The sequence below is a fragment of the Mirounga angustirostris genome, unplaced genomic scaffold, assembly GCF_029215605.1.
Source record: "Mirounga angustirostris isolate CCGP_5_RB_7025 unplaced genomic scaffold, mMirAng1.0.hap1 SCAF_13, whole genome shotgun sequence".
Taxonomy (NCBI): domain Eukaryota; kingdom Metazoa; phylum Chordata; class Mammalia; order Carnivora; family Phocidae; genus Mirounga; species Mirounga angustirostris.
The window spans coordinates 76,911,528-76,925,319 of NW_026991721.1; the positions used below are offsets into that span (position 1 = coordinate 76,911,528).

General features: G+C 36.3%; 1 pseudogene; it reads left to right on the forward strand.

Annotated features, from left to right (window-relative positions):
- The first annotated feature begins 5,959 nt into the window (after positions 1–5,959).
- LOC123840732 (X-ray repair cross-complementing protein 6-like) lies at positions 5,960–12,963 on the forward strand (annotated as a pseudogene).
- Positions 12,964–13,792: the final 829 nt, after the last annotated feature.

Sequence of the window (13,792 nt, forward strand, 5' to 3'; positions counted from 1 at the left end):
TAGATAAAGTCAGTCCAGAACCCATGCTTAATTTTTTATTGCAACCACTTAATAAAATAGTGTGCATAAAATAAGCTGACCACATAATTTAAAGTGTAATTCAAAAGAAGGCAAGAAAGTGGAGTATATACCAGAACAAATAATAAAATGGTAGATATAAACATTATACATGTGTACGTGTGTATATACATATATGTATATATGTAACTCTTAAAGGTCCAAAAACTAAATACTAAACAAAAAACAAAGATTATTATACCAGAATTATTTTAAAAAGTGTGTTATATATTCCTTATCAGAGATACACCTTAAATGTGTGTGGACATATAGAGACTAAGAATTAAAGGATGGAAGGGGTCCAAGATGGTAGCATAGGAAGATCCTGAACTCACTTACTCCCATGAAGATATCAAATCTACAGCAACATATGAATCATTTCCCTCTGAAAAAATATCTGAAAACTAGATGAGCTCCTCTTCTACAAAAAAAAGGTAAAAAGTGAGACAATTAGAAGAAGCAGAAACACAGTCTCAGTCTCAGCGAAAAACCCTACCCCTGGCACAACAACGCACAACAGGGAAGGATCTCACTAATGTGGTCCTTCTAGAGGAGTGAGGGATTGGGCCCCACATCAGGCATTCCAACCTTAGGGATCTGCACTGGAGAGACAAGCTCCAGAACATGCCTGGCTTGGAACACCAATGGGACCAGCATCCAAGGAACCCAAAGTGCTATAGGAAACTGAGATTCTTCTTTTAAAGGTCTGGCATGTGGTCTCACTCACCCTTGGACCCAGCAGAAAATGCCAATTTGAAAAGTACCTAGACTATAGGTGAAGGAGATTCATTTGCTTGTCTGGGGGCATCTACTCAAGAAGTAGAGGGCAGTCGGAGCTCTCTCTGGGCATGGAAGTGCTGGCACGTGCTGTTTGTGTGCTCTCCACTTATACTGCTAGCACTGGAAGATGTGTTTGTATGAGGCATCATCCTGCTGCTTCACTTGGATGGGGAGGGTAAATGGTCCTGGCACTGTCCCAATGTCTTGCTGAGGCCAGGAGATGGATAGGCATTGTGATCCTCTGCTCTCTGGCTGGAGCAGGTGAGTGCAAACAGTTGCAGCATTCTACTGTTCCCTTGCTAAAGTCGGCAAACACAGGTGGTTGTGACACTCCCACAAACCTTGGCTGGGGCTGGCAGGTACAAGTGGTAACAGTTATTACACCACACCCAATCTGGGGTCAGCAAAGGCATTCAGATAGGGCATTCTCTCGCAGCCTGCTGCACCACATGTGGTCAAGTCATTTTCGCACTGCTTTTCTGAAATGAGTGAGTATAACTCACCCCCTATACTTTCCAGATGCCCTGCTAAACCCAGCAGGTGCACACAAACCATTCTGGGAACAATCCACACGGGGGATAATTTGTCTTATATGGGGGTTGATTCCTGAGCTCAATGAAACTACAATAATCAGAAAGACAGTTTCTGGCAAGCCAACACCTCCAGGACACTGCACAGACAGCAGACTGAAACATACCTGTACTCTTCTTGCAAAAAAGTCCTATTTACTTATACTGGAGATTCAGCCTGAGGGCATTTTCATGAGTAATATAATCATTGTGTTAGAGCCACGGTTTGGGATGGGGGATAGTGGAAGGTCCTGGAGAGACCATGAGCATAGGTTCTAGTTGAATAAGAAGAGCTGTCCCCTTTTCATTTGTAAGAAGGAATAGGACACTTCCACCCACAGTTGCTACAGCAATTAGGCAAGAAAAAAAAAATTAAAGCCATCCAAATTAAAAAGGAAGATGAAAAACTATATATAGACTTAAAAGATACATTAAACTAGATGTACATAGTGGATATATAAAGAGTATTCTATCCAACAGCAAAAAATACCGTTTCTACTCAAGTGCACATGAAACATTACCCTGGATAGATCACATATTAGGCCAGAAGACAAGTCTCAATATATTCAAGAAGATGAAAATTATATCAAGCATCTTCTCTACTATAATAGTATAAAACTAGAAATCAACTATGAGAAAATTGGAAAAAAATACAAATTTGTGGAGATTAAACATGCTACTGAGCAACAACTGGGTCATCAAATAAACCACAAGAGAAATTTAAAAATACTTAGAGTCAAATGAAAACAGAAAAATGACAACAAAATCGTTGAGATGCAGCAAAAACAATATTAAAAGGGAAGTTCATAGCAATAGATGCCTACCTCAAGAAATAAGAAAAATACCAAATAAACAATCTAACTTTGCTTCTAGCAGAATTAGAAAAAGAAGAGTTTAAAGCCCAAACTTAGTAAAAGGAAGTAAATAATAAAGATCAGAGCAGAAATAAGTAAAATAGAGTATAAAAAGGCAATAGAAAAGCTCAATGAAGCTAAGAGATGGTTCTCTGAAAAGGTAAAATTGAGTAACCTTTCTCCATATTCACCAAGAAAAAAAGAGAAAGGGTTTAAATAAACAAACTCAGAAACAAAAGAGGGAAAGTTACAACTGATACCACAGAAATACAAAGGATTACAAAAAGACTACTACAAACAATCATATACACACAATTCAAAAATCAAGAAGAAACAGATAATTTCCTAGAAATATATAATCTTCCAAGACTGAATCAGGAAGAAATAGAATATCTGAATAGAGTAATTACCAGTAAGACTGAAATAGCCAGGAACAAATGGCTTCACTGGTGAATTCTACTAAACATTCAAAAAAGAGTTAATACCAATTCTCAAACTACTCCAAAAATTAGAAGAGGAGGGAACTCTTCCAAATTCATTTAATAAGGCTAGTGTTACCCTGATACCAAAAGCAGATAAGGACATAACAAAAGCAGATAAAGTAAAATTATAGGCTAATATCCCTGATGAACATAGATGCAAAAATACTCAACAAAATGTTTGCAAACCAAATTCAGCAATACATTAGGAAATCTATACACCATGATCAAGTGGGATTTACTCCAAGGCTGCAAAAATGCTTCAACATCTACGATCAAGCAATGTGATACACCACATTAACAAAATATAGGATTAAAATTATATGATCATATCAATATATACCTAAAAGGTATTTGACAAAATTCAACATCCATTTATAATAAAAACTCTAAGCAAAATGAGTATAAAGGGAATGTACCTCAACAAAATAAAAGCCATATATGATAAACCCACAGCAAATATAATACTCAATGATCAAAGTTGTAAGTTTTTCCTCTGATATCAGGAACAAGACAAGGATCCCTACTCTCCCACTTTTATTCAACACAGTATTAGAAGATGTGATATATGTATCACATACATACATATGTATGTGATTTTCTACACACCATTTACATCAACATGGATGGACCTTGTTGGGATTATAAGTGAAATAAGTCAGAGAAGGACAAATACTGTCCTGTCTTATTTCACTTATATGATAATGCTTCCTGACCAAGTTGTGTGAATTCCAGAATGAAGGCTTGGTATAAAGGTCACAGGTCAGGAAATGTAACTGAGAAAATCAGTAGGAAAAAAAGAAGGAGAAAATAGAGTAAATATGTAAAGTCAAAACAGGCAGATAAATGATAAAATTCACCATATATAAATTTGACAAAGTATTGATATACAGAATATACAAAGAATACTTATATAGCAAGGAGAAAAACCAACTTCAAAAAGAGATATCCAAATGAGAAAAAAAAAAAAAACTGATACATGCAACAAAATGGATGAATCTAATAAACAAACTTAGCAAAGTAAACCAAGTTGAAAAATGCAAATACTAAAAAGATTCCCTTCATAGAAAGCTTGATAGCACAGAGAACTAACTTAGGGTGTTGGAAATTGAGGGAGTCATTATCCTTGGTGTGTTGATTAGTAACTGAAAGGAAGCACAATGAGGATTTTGGTGTATTAATAATATTCTATTATTTAGCCTACCACTGATTACATCAGTATATTCAACTTATAAAACTTATAAAATTATAACTTATAATAGTATATAATAATATATAACATATAATAATAACATAAAATTCAGCAAACTACATTTATCCTTTGTAATTTTTAAATAAATCCTCTTTGTATGATATACTTAAATAGATTATTAGTCTAGGTATCTATATTCTAAACATCATTCCAAGACTTTCCACCCAAAATAACACTTACCCAAGATTTCCATTTACTATAGCTTCTAGTAAAGCTGAGCCAAATTAGACAAGGCTTATAAATTTTGTTTAGGAGTACCTTGCTTATGTGTAAATTTATATAAAGGATAATTTTACATTTGGTACACACACAGGCACACACCTATAAATGGAAGTTTAATTTATGTAGTCGACATTTCTCCAGGCCTTACAAATCTAAAAAGTAGGGTTGAAATTAAAATAAAAATTATGAAAGCAATAATTATTTTTGAACCTCAAGTTTCCACCTGTACTTTAAGTAGCCCCAGCCTTGTGTAATGTTGTCTCACTAATCCCTCCAAGTCATATCCTGTAGTCCCCAGGTGTTCTTGTCATCTTACAAAAGCTTTGTCAGCTCATTTCCCACCTATTATTCTCTTCCCTGTCTCTTCCCTGCTGCAGAAGCCTGTGCTGCCCATAAAATTTCATAAGATCAGCCACAGCAGTTACTGCCTCGGCTAGCACTCATTCTTAAAGTGCTCTAAAGCTTCCCACTGTGTGAAAGCCACCGTGCTGTGACAAACCAACCATGCCTGACTCTCCTCTGTTATACTAGGGCCCAGAGTATACCTATGCTCCTGTCATTTTTGCAGATGCTCAGTGCTGGATTATGTGCCATGATTCAGAAATGTACCACCTGGAATTAGGGACAATAATAAAAGTGTACACAGTCAGAAGCCTCAATATTTAAAAATAAAGCAAACAAACCAAAAAATGCTAACAAATATAACAAACTCCATGGGTATGTGATATATATTTTGTGAAAAATATGAATTGAAAAAATATATTTTGAAATGTTTAAGTGCAGTACACTGACATTTTAGGAGTACAGTTGAAAGGCTGCATGTGTGAATTCTATATGCAAATGTTTATAGAAATTTTTCAGTGCTTATTTGTTCTTGCTTCTTTATTTTTCCATTTTAACTATATTTCATATTGTACTACACTCAAAAGTTAAGACTAAAAAGAAATGATTAAGACATAACAAAAGGAAAAGATTATTAACTCTAATATTTGAGATCAAAATATAAAAGAAATAAATATTCTAAAATTCCCATTCTGAAACAACTACAATAATATCATTCCTGGAGAATGCCATAAACATAAAAGCAATTCATTATTACTATTCTAATTATTATTTTTAATCATGTTTGAAATTAGAAGATGGAAATCATAATAATGTGAGATAAAAAGAATAAAAGTAAATTATAATAATAAATGTTATTTAATGGTGAATTAACTTATTTTTATAAGACATACTTAATGAAAAGTAAAATTGTTGAGCATATGAAAATATGCGTGACTGGCGAAGGCTGACAAAGAGTAGGTATGCCAAAGAAGAATTTCACAAAACTGACTATCCCAAGAAACTGTTCCAGAATATTTCACTTGTCAAATTGCCTGAAAATATCAAGACTAACTGACAAGACTCTTTATAGCCCGAAGGTACAAATTTACAAGTTATCAAGTTTTTCTAAGAGGCTAAAATGTTCAAGACCTGTAGAATAGCCAAATAATACTAGGGTTGAAGCAAGATAAAGCTATCAGAAAAGGATAGCTTGTACCATGCTATAAAAATAAAACCATGTAGGGCTCCATTGGGCTGGTTGGCTCTTACTATTGCAGTGTTGACGCACTTCATCCTGTCTTTCTCAAACTCAACATCTGGAGGTCTTCCTACTCCTCAGCTCTTCCACCTAGATCCATAAGCCTGGGCCTTTCTTACAATTTCGCTCTTTTTTTTTTTTCCATCTACCCTCAACTCACCAACATGAGTGCAGATCCAGCTCTGCCTCAACGCCCGCCTGGCCCCAAAGCACCCAGTTCTAAGGACTCTTCTCCAATGCCTGAGATTTATGGGCCTGAAGAAAATTATGCATCCCTGCAAATGTCATCTGCTGAGACACCCCACATGGAGACTGTCTCTCCTCTTCCTTCATCCATGGATCTGCTTGTTCAGGACAGCCCCTACTCCTCCACCAGTCCCAGGGTAAAACTACCACCCAATTCTGGAGAGGAGAGAACAGTGAGGAAGGAAGATAATGCCCAGGGCAAGAAACAGAAGATTAGGACCGTGTTCTCTCAGACCCAATTCTTTGTCCTCTGTCCCTTGTGATGTTTTATTAGAACTGTTAATTTGTTCATTATTCTAGTATTTGTAGAAAGATGTTTTGTATTTTAATGTATCATGATAATAGTACCAGTTTGGCTGATTGGTTTATAGGTTTAAGTACAAATAAATAAAATACCCACTTTAAAAATAAATAAATAAATAAAATAAAACCATGTAAAAGGAATCACTGAAGATGAAACTTTCTGAGGATATTTCATCGGCATTACAAGCTCATTATTTTATATCCAGTAAAGTCAAACATTCCAGTAAACTCACCAACTAACATAGCCTTATAAGGAGACTATGTCAGAACCACCATTCAGGGTTATGCTGGATGTGCTGTTAATGAGGAAGACCCATGAAGAGAGAGAATTGAGGCTGAAATCAAGCTTTCACATCTCTCATACAGCTACGTGATTAGGCCTGCTCCTGCAGGAAGGTGGACATCCTTAGAATTACCTGGAAGGTACAAGCTAGGGGGGATATCATGAGTGTGTGTGTGTGTGTGTGTGTGTGTGTGTGTTATGGATGATTAGGAATGAATTCAAAAGTCATGAGTTCTATTTCAAATATCTACATATATATAAAACAGTAAAGAAAATCTAAGCATCTATTATAGTAGGGGAAAATGCCTTGATGATTTTCACTTCTGAGAGATAGAGGAAATGTTTCATCAAATGATAATTTACAGAGTTGTATATTTCACTTTCTACTTCCCATTTTCTCCCAAACACCTACAAGGTTTACGAATGACATGAGCATAGTTAAAATATTACCTACTGTCCAAAAAATTGCTAATTTAACCTCTCTCTCCTGTTTTTTAGATGAACAGATATGAATTTTATTCAATTATTTATAACAAATGTAATCCACTCTATGGCATATTCTATGAGGCTAGGAGAAGTACAATGATAATTGCATCCCCATTTTTAGGTCCAGAAAAGGTATTCAGAAGCCTCCCACAATTAAGGGCTCTGTGCAGATCTCTCCGGTCTTCTATCCACATTGGTTATACTGTTACATGCATTGTCCACGCCACCATGATTTCTGAAAAGCAGATAGATAGGTCTATAGCTGTCTGACAATGTAGATCTTTGCCAAGTCAAAGGTTCTTTGTCCATATAGCCATTCTTCTTTGAGACCTTATCATATCACTTAGGACCTTCGAAGTAGTAGGACACAGCTAATTCTGGATCCGGTGAGTCTCCACCAATCCTTTCCAGATCAGAGAATGTACTTCTTTCCCAAGTAGAGTCACACTTTCTTGTAGCTCCAAGTTGTTATTTATCTCCCTTTCCTTTCTGAGAAAGTTTTGCTTAAACTTCCCAAAGAGGAGTTGGGAAAAGAAATACTAAAAAGGAAATTTCTTCAGAAAGATTCATTTTTTTTAAATGAGGGTGTCCCACAGCAAAGAAAATGATATAATTTGCTATCTTCTTGAAACAAGGAAAAAAAAAAAAAAAAACTAAAAACACAAAATAGTATTTTAATTAATTATCTTGCCATTCTCCTACAGTAAACTTTACTGCAAAGACAAATCATTTCTCATTCTGAGATACTTTTTTTTTTTTTTTTTTTTTTTAAGAGCAGAGAATAAGGTAGACTCCTCAGGGCAATATGTCTTTCACACAGTTGCTAACCACTTCAGTGTTGTTTTCATTTATTTTCCTTGTTTCATTGAGTATAAGCCTTCAAGGGTAAGCAGTGATATTTGGCTCCTAGCCCAATGCTTCCAATCAATTCCTTCATTATAGAACTCTTCTCAGTTATTGAGCCTACAAAGTTGGAAGAGGATTTTGTATTGTTTAAAGTTGAGGATCCCTTTCCAATCCTTCCCTGAAAACCAGCCTATTGTTAGAAGACAGAGCAAGAAAAGTCCTGCTATATTCATGACCAGTCTTTCCCAATAAAAGCATCTATTGTTCAGTGAGAGAGTCAGCCATTTTTCTCCCCCTGCTGACTGAACTTGGTGAATTTGGAGTTCCACAAAGGTAATGGCACCTTGATCCTTCTTGTGGTGTGTGATGAAGCTATTCCTTATTGCAGATCTATTATAGAAATTCAATATATAGTTAATAAGTGAATGGATAGATGGATGCATGAATGATTCAGGGTGGAGAATATGAGGATAAGCCTTCATTCTTATCTAAATGAATGTGCCATAAAATGCATAAGCATCCTTTGGAGAAAATAACTCAAATCCATTATTCAGCAATGAAATCTAGCTTTTGTAAGAGTTATTTTTCAAGCATATATTAAATACAAATAGAAACTGATTTGTTGTTGAAGGATACCCCATATATGTCCCTTTGATTATTGATTATTCTGAACTGTAGGCCTTGAAAAACAGTAACTGAAGAGAAAGGCTTTCTCTAAACTCCCTTTATCTGGCTGAAGATAGATCCTCCGAAAGGAATTCAATTGTCATAAATCCCCTCCTGGAGTTCCATCAACCAGGGAAGATTGATGAGGAGTCTAGAGGTCTATACCACACCCAGACAACATTGTCACAAACTATCAAACATACTATCTATTCTTATAAGAGTCCATTCGTCCTTCCTAAAAAATAATTTGCTTTCCCCTAAGATACCTACACTCCCCCTCTGCTTTCCCTGTTAAGATAATATTTAATCCTGAATTTTAAAATCATCCCTTTGAGTTACTCAGTTTTCCCCGAGTATCTCCATGTATACATGAGGTGTATATGTTAATAAATTGTGTTTGTTTTTCTTTTGTTAATATTTATTATATAGGAGTCTCAGTTAAGAACTCAAAAGGGGAGAGGAAAATTATTTTTCCTCCCCTATACTGCTTTAAATTCATCCAGAAGAAAAATGGTCTCTTCAACAACATCATTTGAGCATCTACCTTTTGTTAGCTAGGGATTTTTCTTAGGTACCCAAATGGCTCAGAATGGACGGGTGAAAGTATCATAAGTGTATTCAAAGTTGTGTGCCATGTGATACTCTGGCACAAACAACACACAAATCTCAGTGGCTTAACATAATAAGGAGTATGTTTCTCTCAACTACACATGCAAAGCTAATCAGTCAGGGGCTCTGTTTCATGTCATCATTGAGGATCTCAGTGTGACAGTGATGCCCCCATCCTGTAGCCGCAAACATGCAGCATCCTCTGATAGCATGGTGGGGGATAACGCATCCACACTTAGAACTATGCACATCATTTCCCCTCACCTCATTTGCCAGAACTAGTCATATCACCCCAACTAATTACAAGGGCCCAATGAAGTGGACCCTCCTTTGTTCCCACAAGGAGAAGAGAACTTGATATAAATGGGCTCTAGAAGTGAAGCAGATCATTAACACCATGTGTTATATTCAATAATGCTCACAGACCTGCATACCTTGTCATTAACTTTTAGATGCTGTATAATTTGTGCAAGTGACTTTATCCTGACTCTGCTTCCCTATCTAAAAGTGAGAATAATGAATTTATATGGTGTTTGTGAAGATTATAGAATGTAACGGAATATATGAAGACCAGATATATAGAAGCTTTTCAACAAATGGCAATGGTAGTAGTTTTTCTTACAATATATAGCACAACAGTCCTCTTCCTTAGCTACATATTGGATTTATCTGGAGAGCTTAAAAAATAATGCCTGGACCCTACCCTCAGATTTTTATGGGGTAAAGACAAAGCACTGGTATTTTTAAAGGCTACCCATTTATTTCAACATAAAAGCAGGGTTAAATACCTCTCTGGTAAGATGAAAAATCAAATAGACATATGTGGTCGATATTAATTTGTTGTCTTTCTCGGAGTTTCTTTCCTTTTTAAAAATATATAACTCAACAAACTATGTTGTTTGAAGAGGGAACTAATCATGTTTTCTATAGTGAAATACATTGCTATTACGTTTTAACAATCACATTCATTCTGTAGCAAAGAAGAAAATAGATACTCTATAAATAATTGTTTTCTCATGGTGGAGAAGAACAACAACAAAAAAAATCCATAGAAATATAACATCTAGATATACAGTAGCTGAGTAAACCAGGGGAATCACCTTGAAGTGTAATATGTATTTCCAACTAAAACAACAGATCTAGATTATGCTTCACATATACTCTTAATAAAAAGACTCTCAGAATGCTTTATTGATGGAGGTATACTAATGAGAAAAAAATTTTACCTGAAAGTCTACAGTGACACAAAAAATAGAGAACATTGTGAGGAATAGTCTAGGGTGTAAATATACAGCTTGAATATTCATTCGCAAACCAAAACTGCTACTATATAGTTTGTTAAAGAGGAAGAAACAAAGCATTGTTGGCAAAAGCAAATTACAATTTAACATAGCAATTTGGGAAGCCATGTTAAAACTCAATTTTGCACATAATGATAACTTGCACAATTTTGCACAATTTTGCACATAATGATAACTTGATTAATGACACTCCATCCCCTTAGTTTCTTCCTCTCCTCCTTCCTTTTTCTCTCCTCCTCCTTCTTCCTCTCCCCTCCTTCTCCTTCTTCATCTCCTCTTACTCCTCCTTCTCCATCACTGACTTCTCCATCATCGTCTTCTTCTTTTTCTTCTTAATACACCACTAAGGATTGTAAAGCATAAACCTGCACTCTATGGTTGGCATTTTTAGGCAACCCATCCCCATTATCAATGCCACCTTTTCATGCTTGCCTCAAGTTATCATTAAAACATGGTGAATGAGCAAGCTATTTAGAGTATGAAAGTATTTTCCCTGAAGTATTTACATCAGGATATAATCTCCCGGCCTTAGGTAAACCATGACAGAAAAGAACACCATGTATTATTCTTTTCCTTCATTAGTTAATTGAGTTGGGATTTAAGTCAACAAATGTAGTCAACATTTATTATACATAAAGCATTGTATTAGCAATGCTATTGTTCTTAAATATTTATTTAAAACCTCTTAATAGGTTAATTTTGTATATAAAGTACATGAATGTATATGTATATATAAATATATATAACATATATTTGAAGTTTCACATATATCTAAAATACACAAGCAAATCTCATTTAGTATTAATTATTTATTGAAGAACTGGTATATTCAAAGCACTATCCTAATTTCTTAGATACTGTGTCTTGTGTTTTGGAATTTTACTTTTGTTTTGTTGTTTATTTTTCATTTCTTACCTAAGTTATGAGAGTAGTCAGCAAAAAAGGAAATATTAACTTAGACACGGAGAAATAAGGGTGAAGTCAGTATATATGAAACATTTTGCAGCAATAAAATTGTTTGGATATGTAGAGAAGAGCAAAGGTAGAATCCAAATACTCCTTAAGTTTGTGAATCAATTTATAAAGTAACAGCAAGTTGTTTTCTATTATTATTACCTACATGAAGAAACGTTATATACACTCGTGAAGAAACAATCTGGACTTGATGCACCTGAGGAAACGTGGGGGCTTTGACATATCCTTGTTTTACCGAGATATCATCAGCACAGCCGAGGATGAGGACCTAGGGGTTCACTTTGAGGAATCCAGCAAACTGGAAGACCTGTTGAGGAAGGTTTGCGCTAAGGAGATCAGGAAGCGTGTGCTCTGAAGGTTGAAGCTTAAGCTCAGCAAAGATACAGCACTCACTGTCGGCATGTGTAATAATGTCCAGAAGGCTGTCAAACCTCCTCCTGTGAGGCTTTATCGGGAAACCAATGAACCGGTGAAATCCAAGACCCGGACATTTGATGTAAATATGGGCAGTTTGCTTCTGCCTAGCGACACCAAGAGGTCTCAGAACTATGGCAGTCATCAGATTTAACTAGAGAAAGAGGAAACAGAAGAGCTGAAATGCTTTGATGAGCCGGGTTTGATTCCCATCGGTTTCAAGCCCTTGATGATGCTGAAGAAGCGCCATTACCTGAGGCCCTCCCTGTTCGTGCACCCCGAAGAGTCCCTGGTGAATGGGAGCTCAACCCTGTTCAGTGCTCTCCTCACCAGGTGTCTGCAGAAGGAGGTCAGGGCAGTGTGCAGATACACCCCCCGTCGGAACATCCCTCCTTATTTTGTGGCCTTGTTGCCACAGAAGAGGGGCTGGATGAGCAGAAAATTCAGGTGACTCCCCCGGGCTTCCAGCTTGTCTTCTTACCCTACGCTGATGATAAACGGAAGCTGCCCTTTACTGAAAAAGTCGTGGCGAACCCAGAGCAGATAGACTAGATGAAGGCTATTGTTCAGAAGCTCCGTTTCAACTACAGAAGTGACAGCTTCGAGAATCCAGTGCTGCAGCAACAGTTCAGGAAACTGGAGGCGTTGGCTTTGGATCTCATGGAGCCTGAGCAAGCGGTGGGTCTGACACTGCCTAAAATTGAAGCAATAGATAAAAGACTGGGCTCCCTGGTGAATGAGTTTAAGGAGCTTGTCTACCCACCAGATTATAATCCTGAAGGAACAGTTCCCAAGCAGAAACAAGATGATGAAGGTTCTGGAAGCAAAAGGCCCACGATGGAGTTATCTGAAGAGGATCTGAAGGCCCATGTGAGGAAGCCTGCAGGGTGTATGGGCTGCCGGCCGATTGAAGAAGCAGGAACTGCTGGACACGCTCACTAAGCACTTCCAGAACCGACCAGCCAGCCAGCCCCGGCTTCTGCACTCTAGCCAGGCTGCCTGGTTTTGTTCTCATCAAGTTAAAACATATTTCTCCTGAGCCAGGAAGAGTCTGCCTGATACAAGCCAAGGACTTTACATGTATGAGATGTTCTGTTGCCGTGGAAACAGCATAGCTCTCCCCTTTTCTGTGCTTTACTGTCTGAATAAAGAACCCTAACTTTGTACTAAAAAAAAAAAAAGATTTTTTAATATAGTACAGAAGAAGTGTTTTATTGAAATAATGCATCACATTTGTGTCTTAATTTTTAAAGACTATTTAATAGAATTATGGTCAGTATGTTAGACTAACACAGTTGTTTTCCAGTATCCATTTTACACACAGAAATTGACAAAATATGAAAAACACTTGTTTAAATAAGAATCAAGAGAAAAAGAAAACAAGAAAGAAATATCTCAGGTTCTAACTATGAAGAGGAACATGTTTGTTGTAAACAACCAGACTACTGATGTAGAAGAAATAATATCAAACAGTATATACTAGATTGGGAAACAGATGCATAGTTCTTCTACAGTGCGGAATGGAACTAAACCCCACAAACTTAGAAAACTGAAAAGGCACTGCAAAAAAGGGATTAAAAATATTTGGCACCTTGGCTTGGGGATATTCAATACAATAGGCCATTGATTTAGGGCTGTGTGTGAAATAAGAGACACCTGAGAACAAACAGTCCCATTACCATTTCTCATGAGATACAAAAGACCTAAGCCAATAAATGAAAACAAAACTGTACTGAAACATGCACAATAATTAAATGTGAAAAATAATATATTTACTAATTCAACTTGCATTCTTACAAGGTGAATGTGTCTTCATTTATGGACACAACATTTCTCATATTAAAAACAATGACAATAACAACTTGATA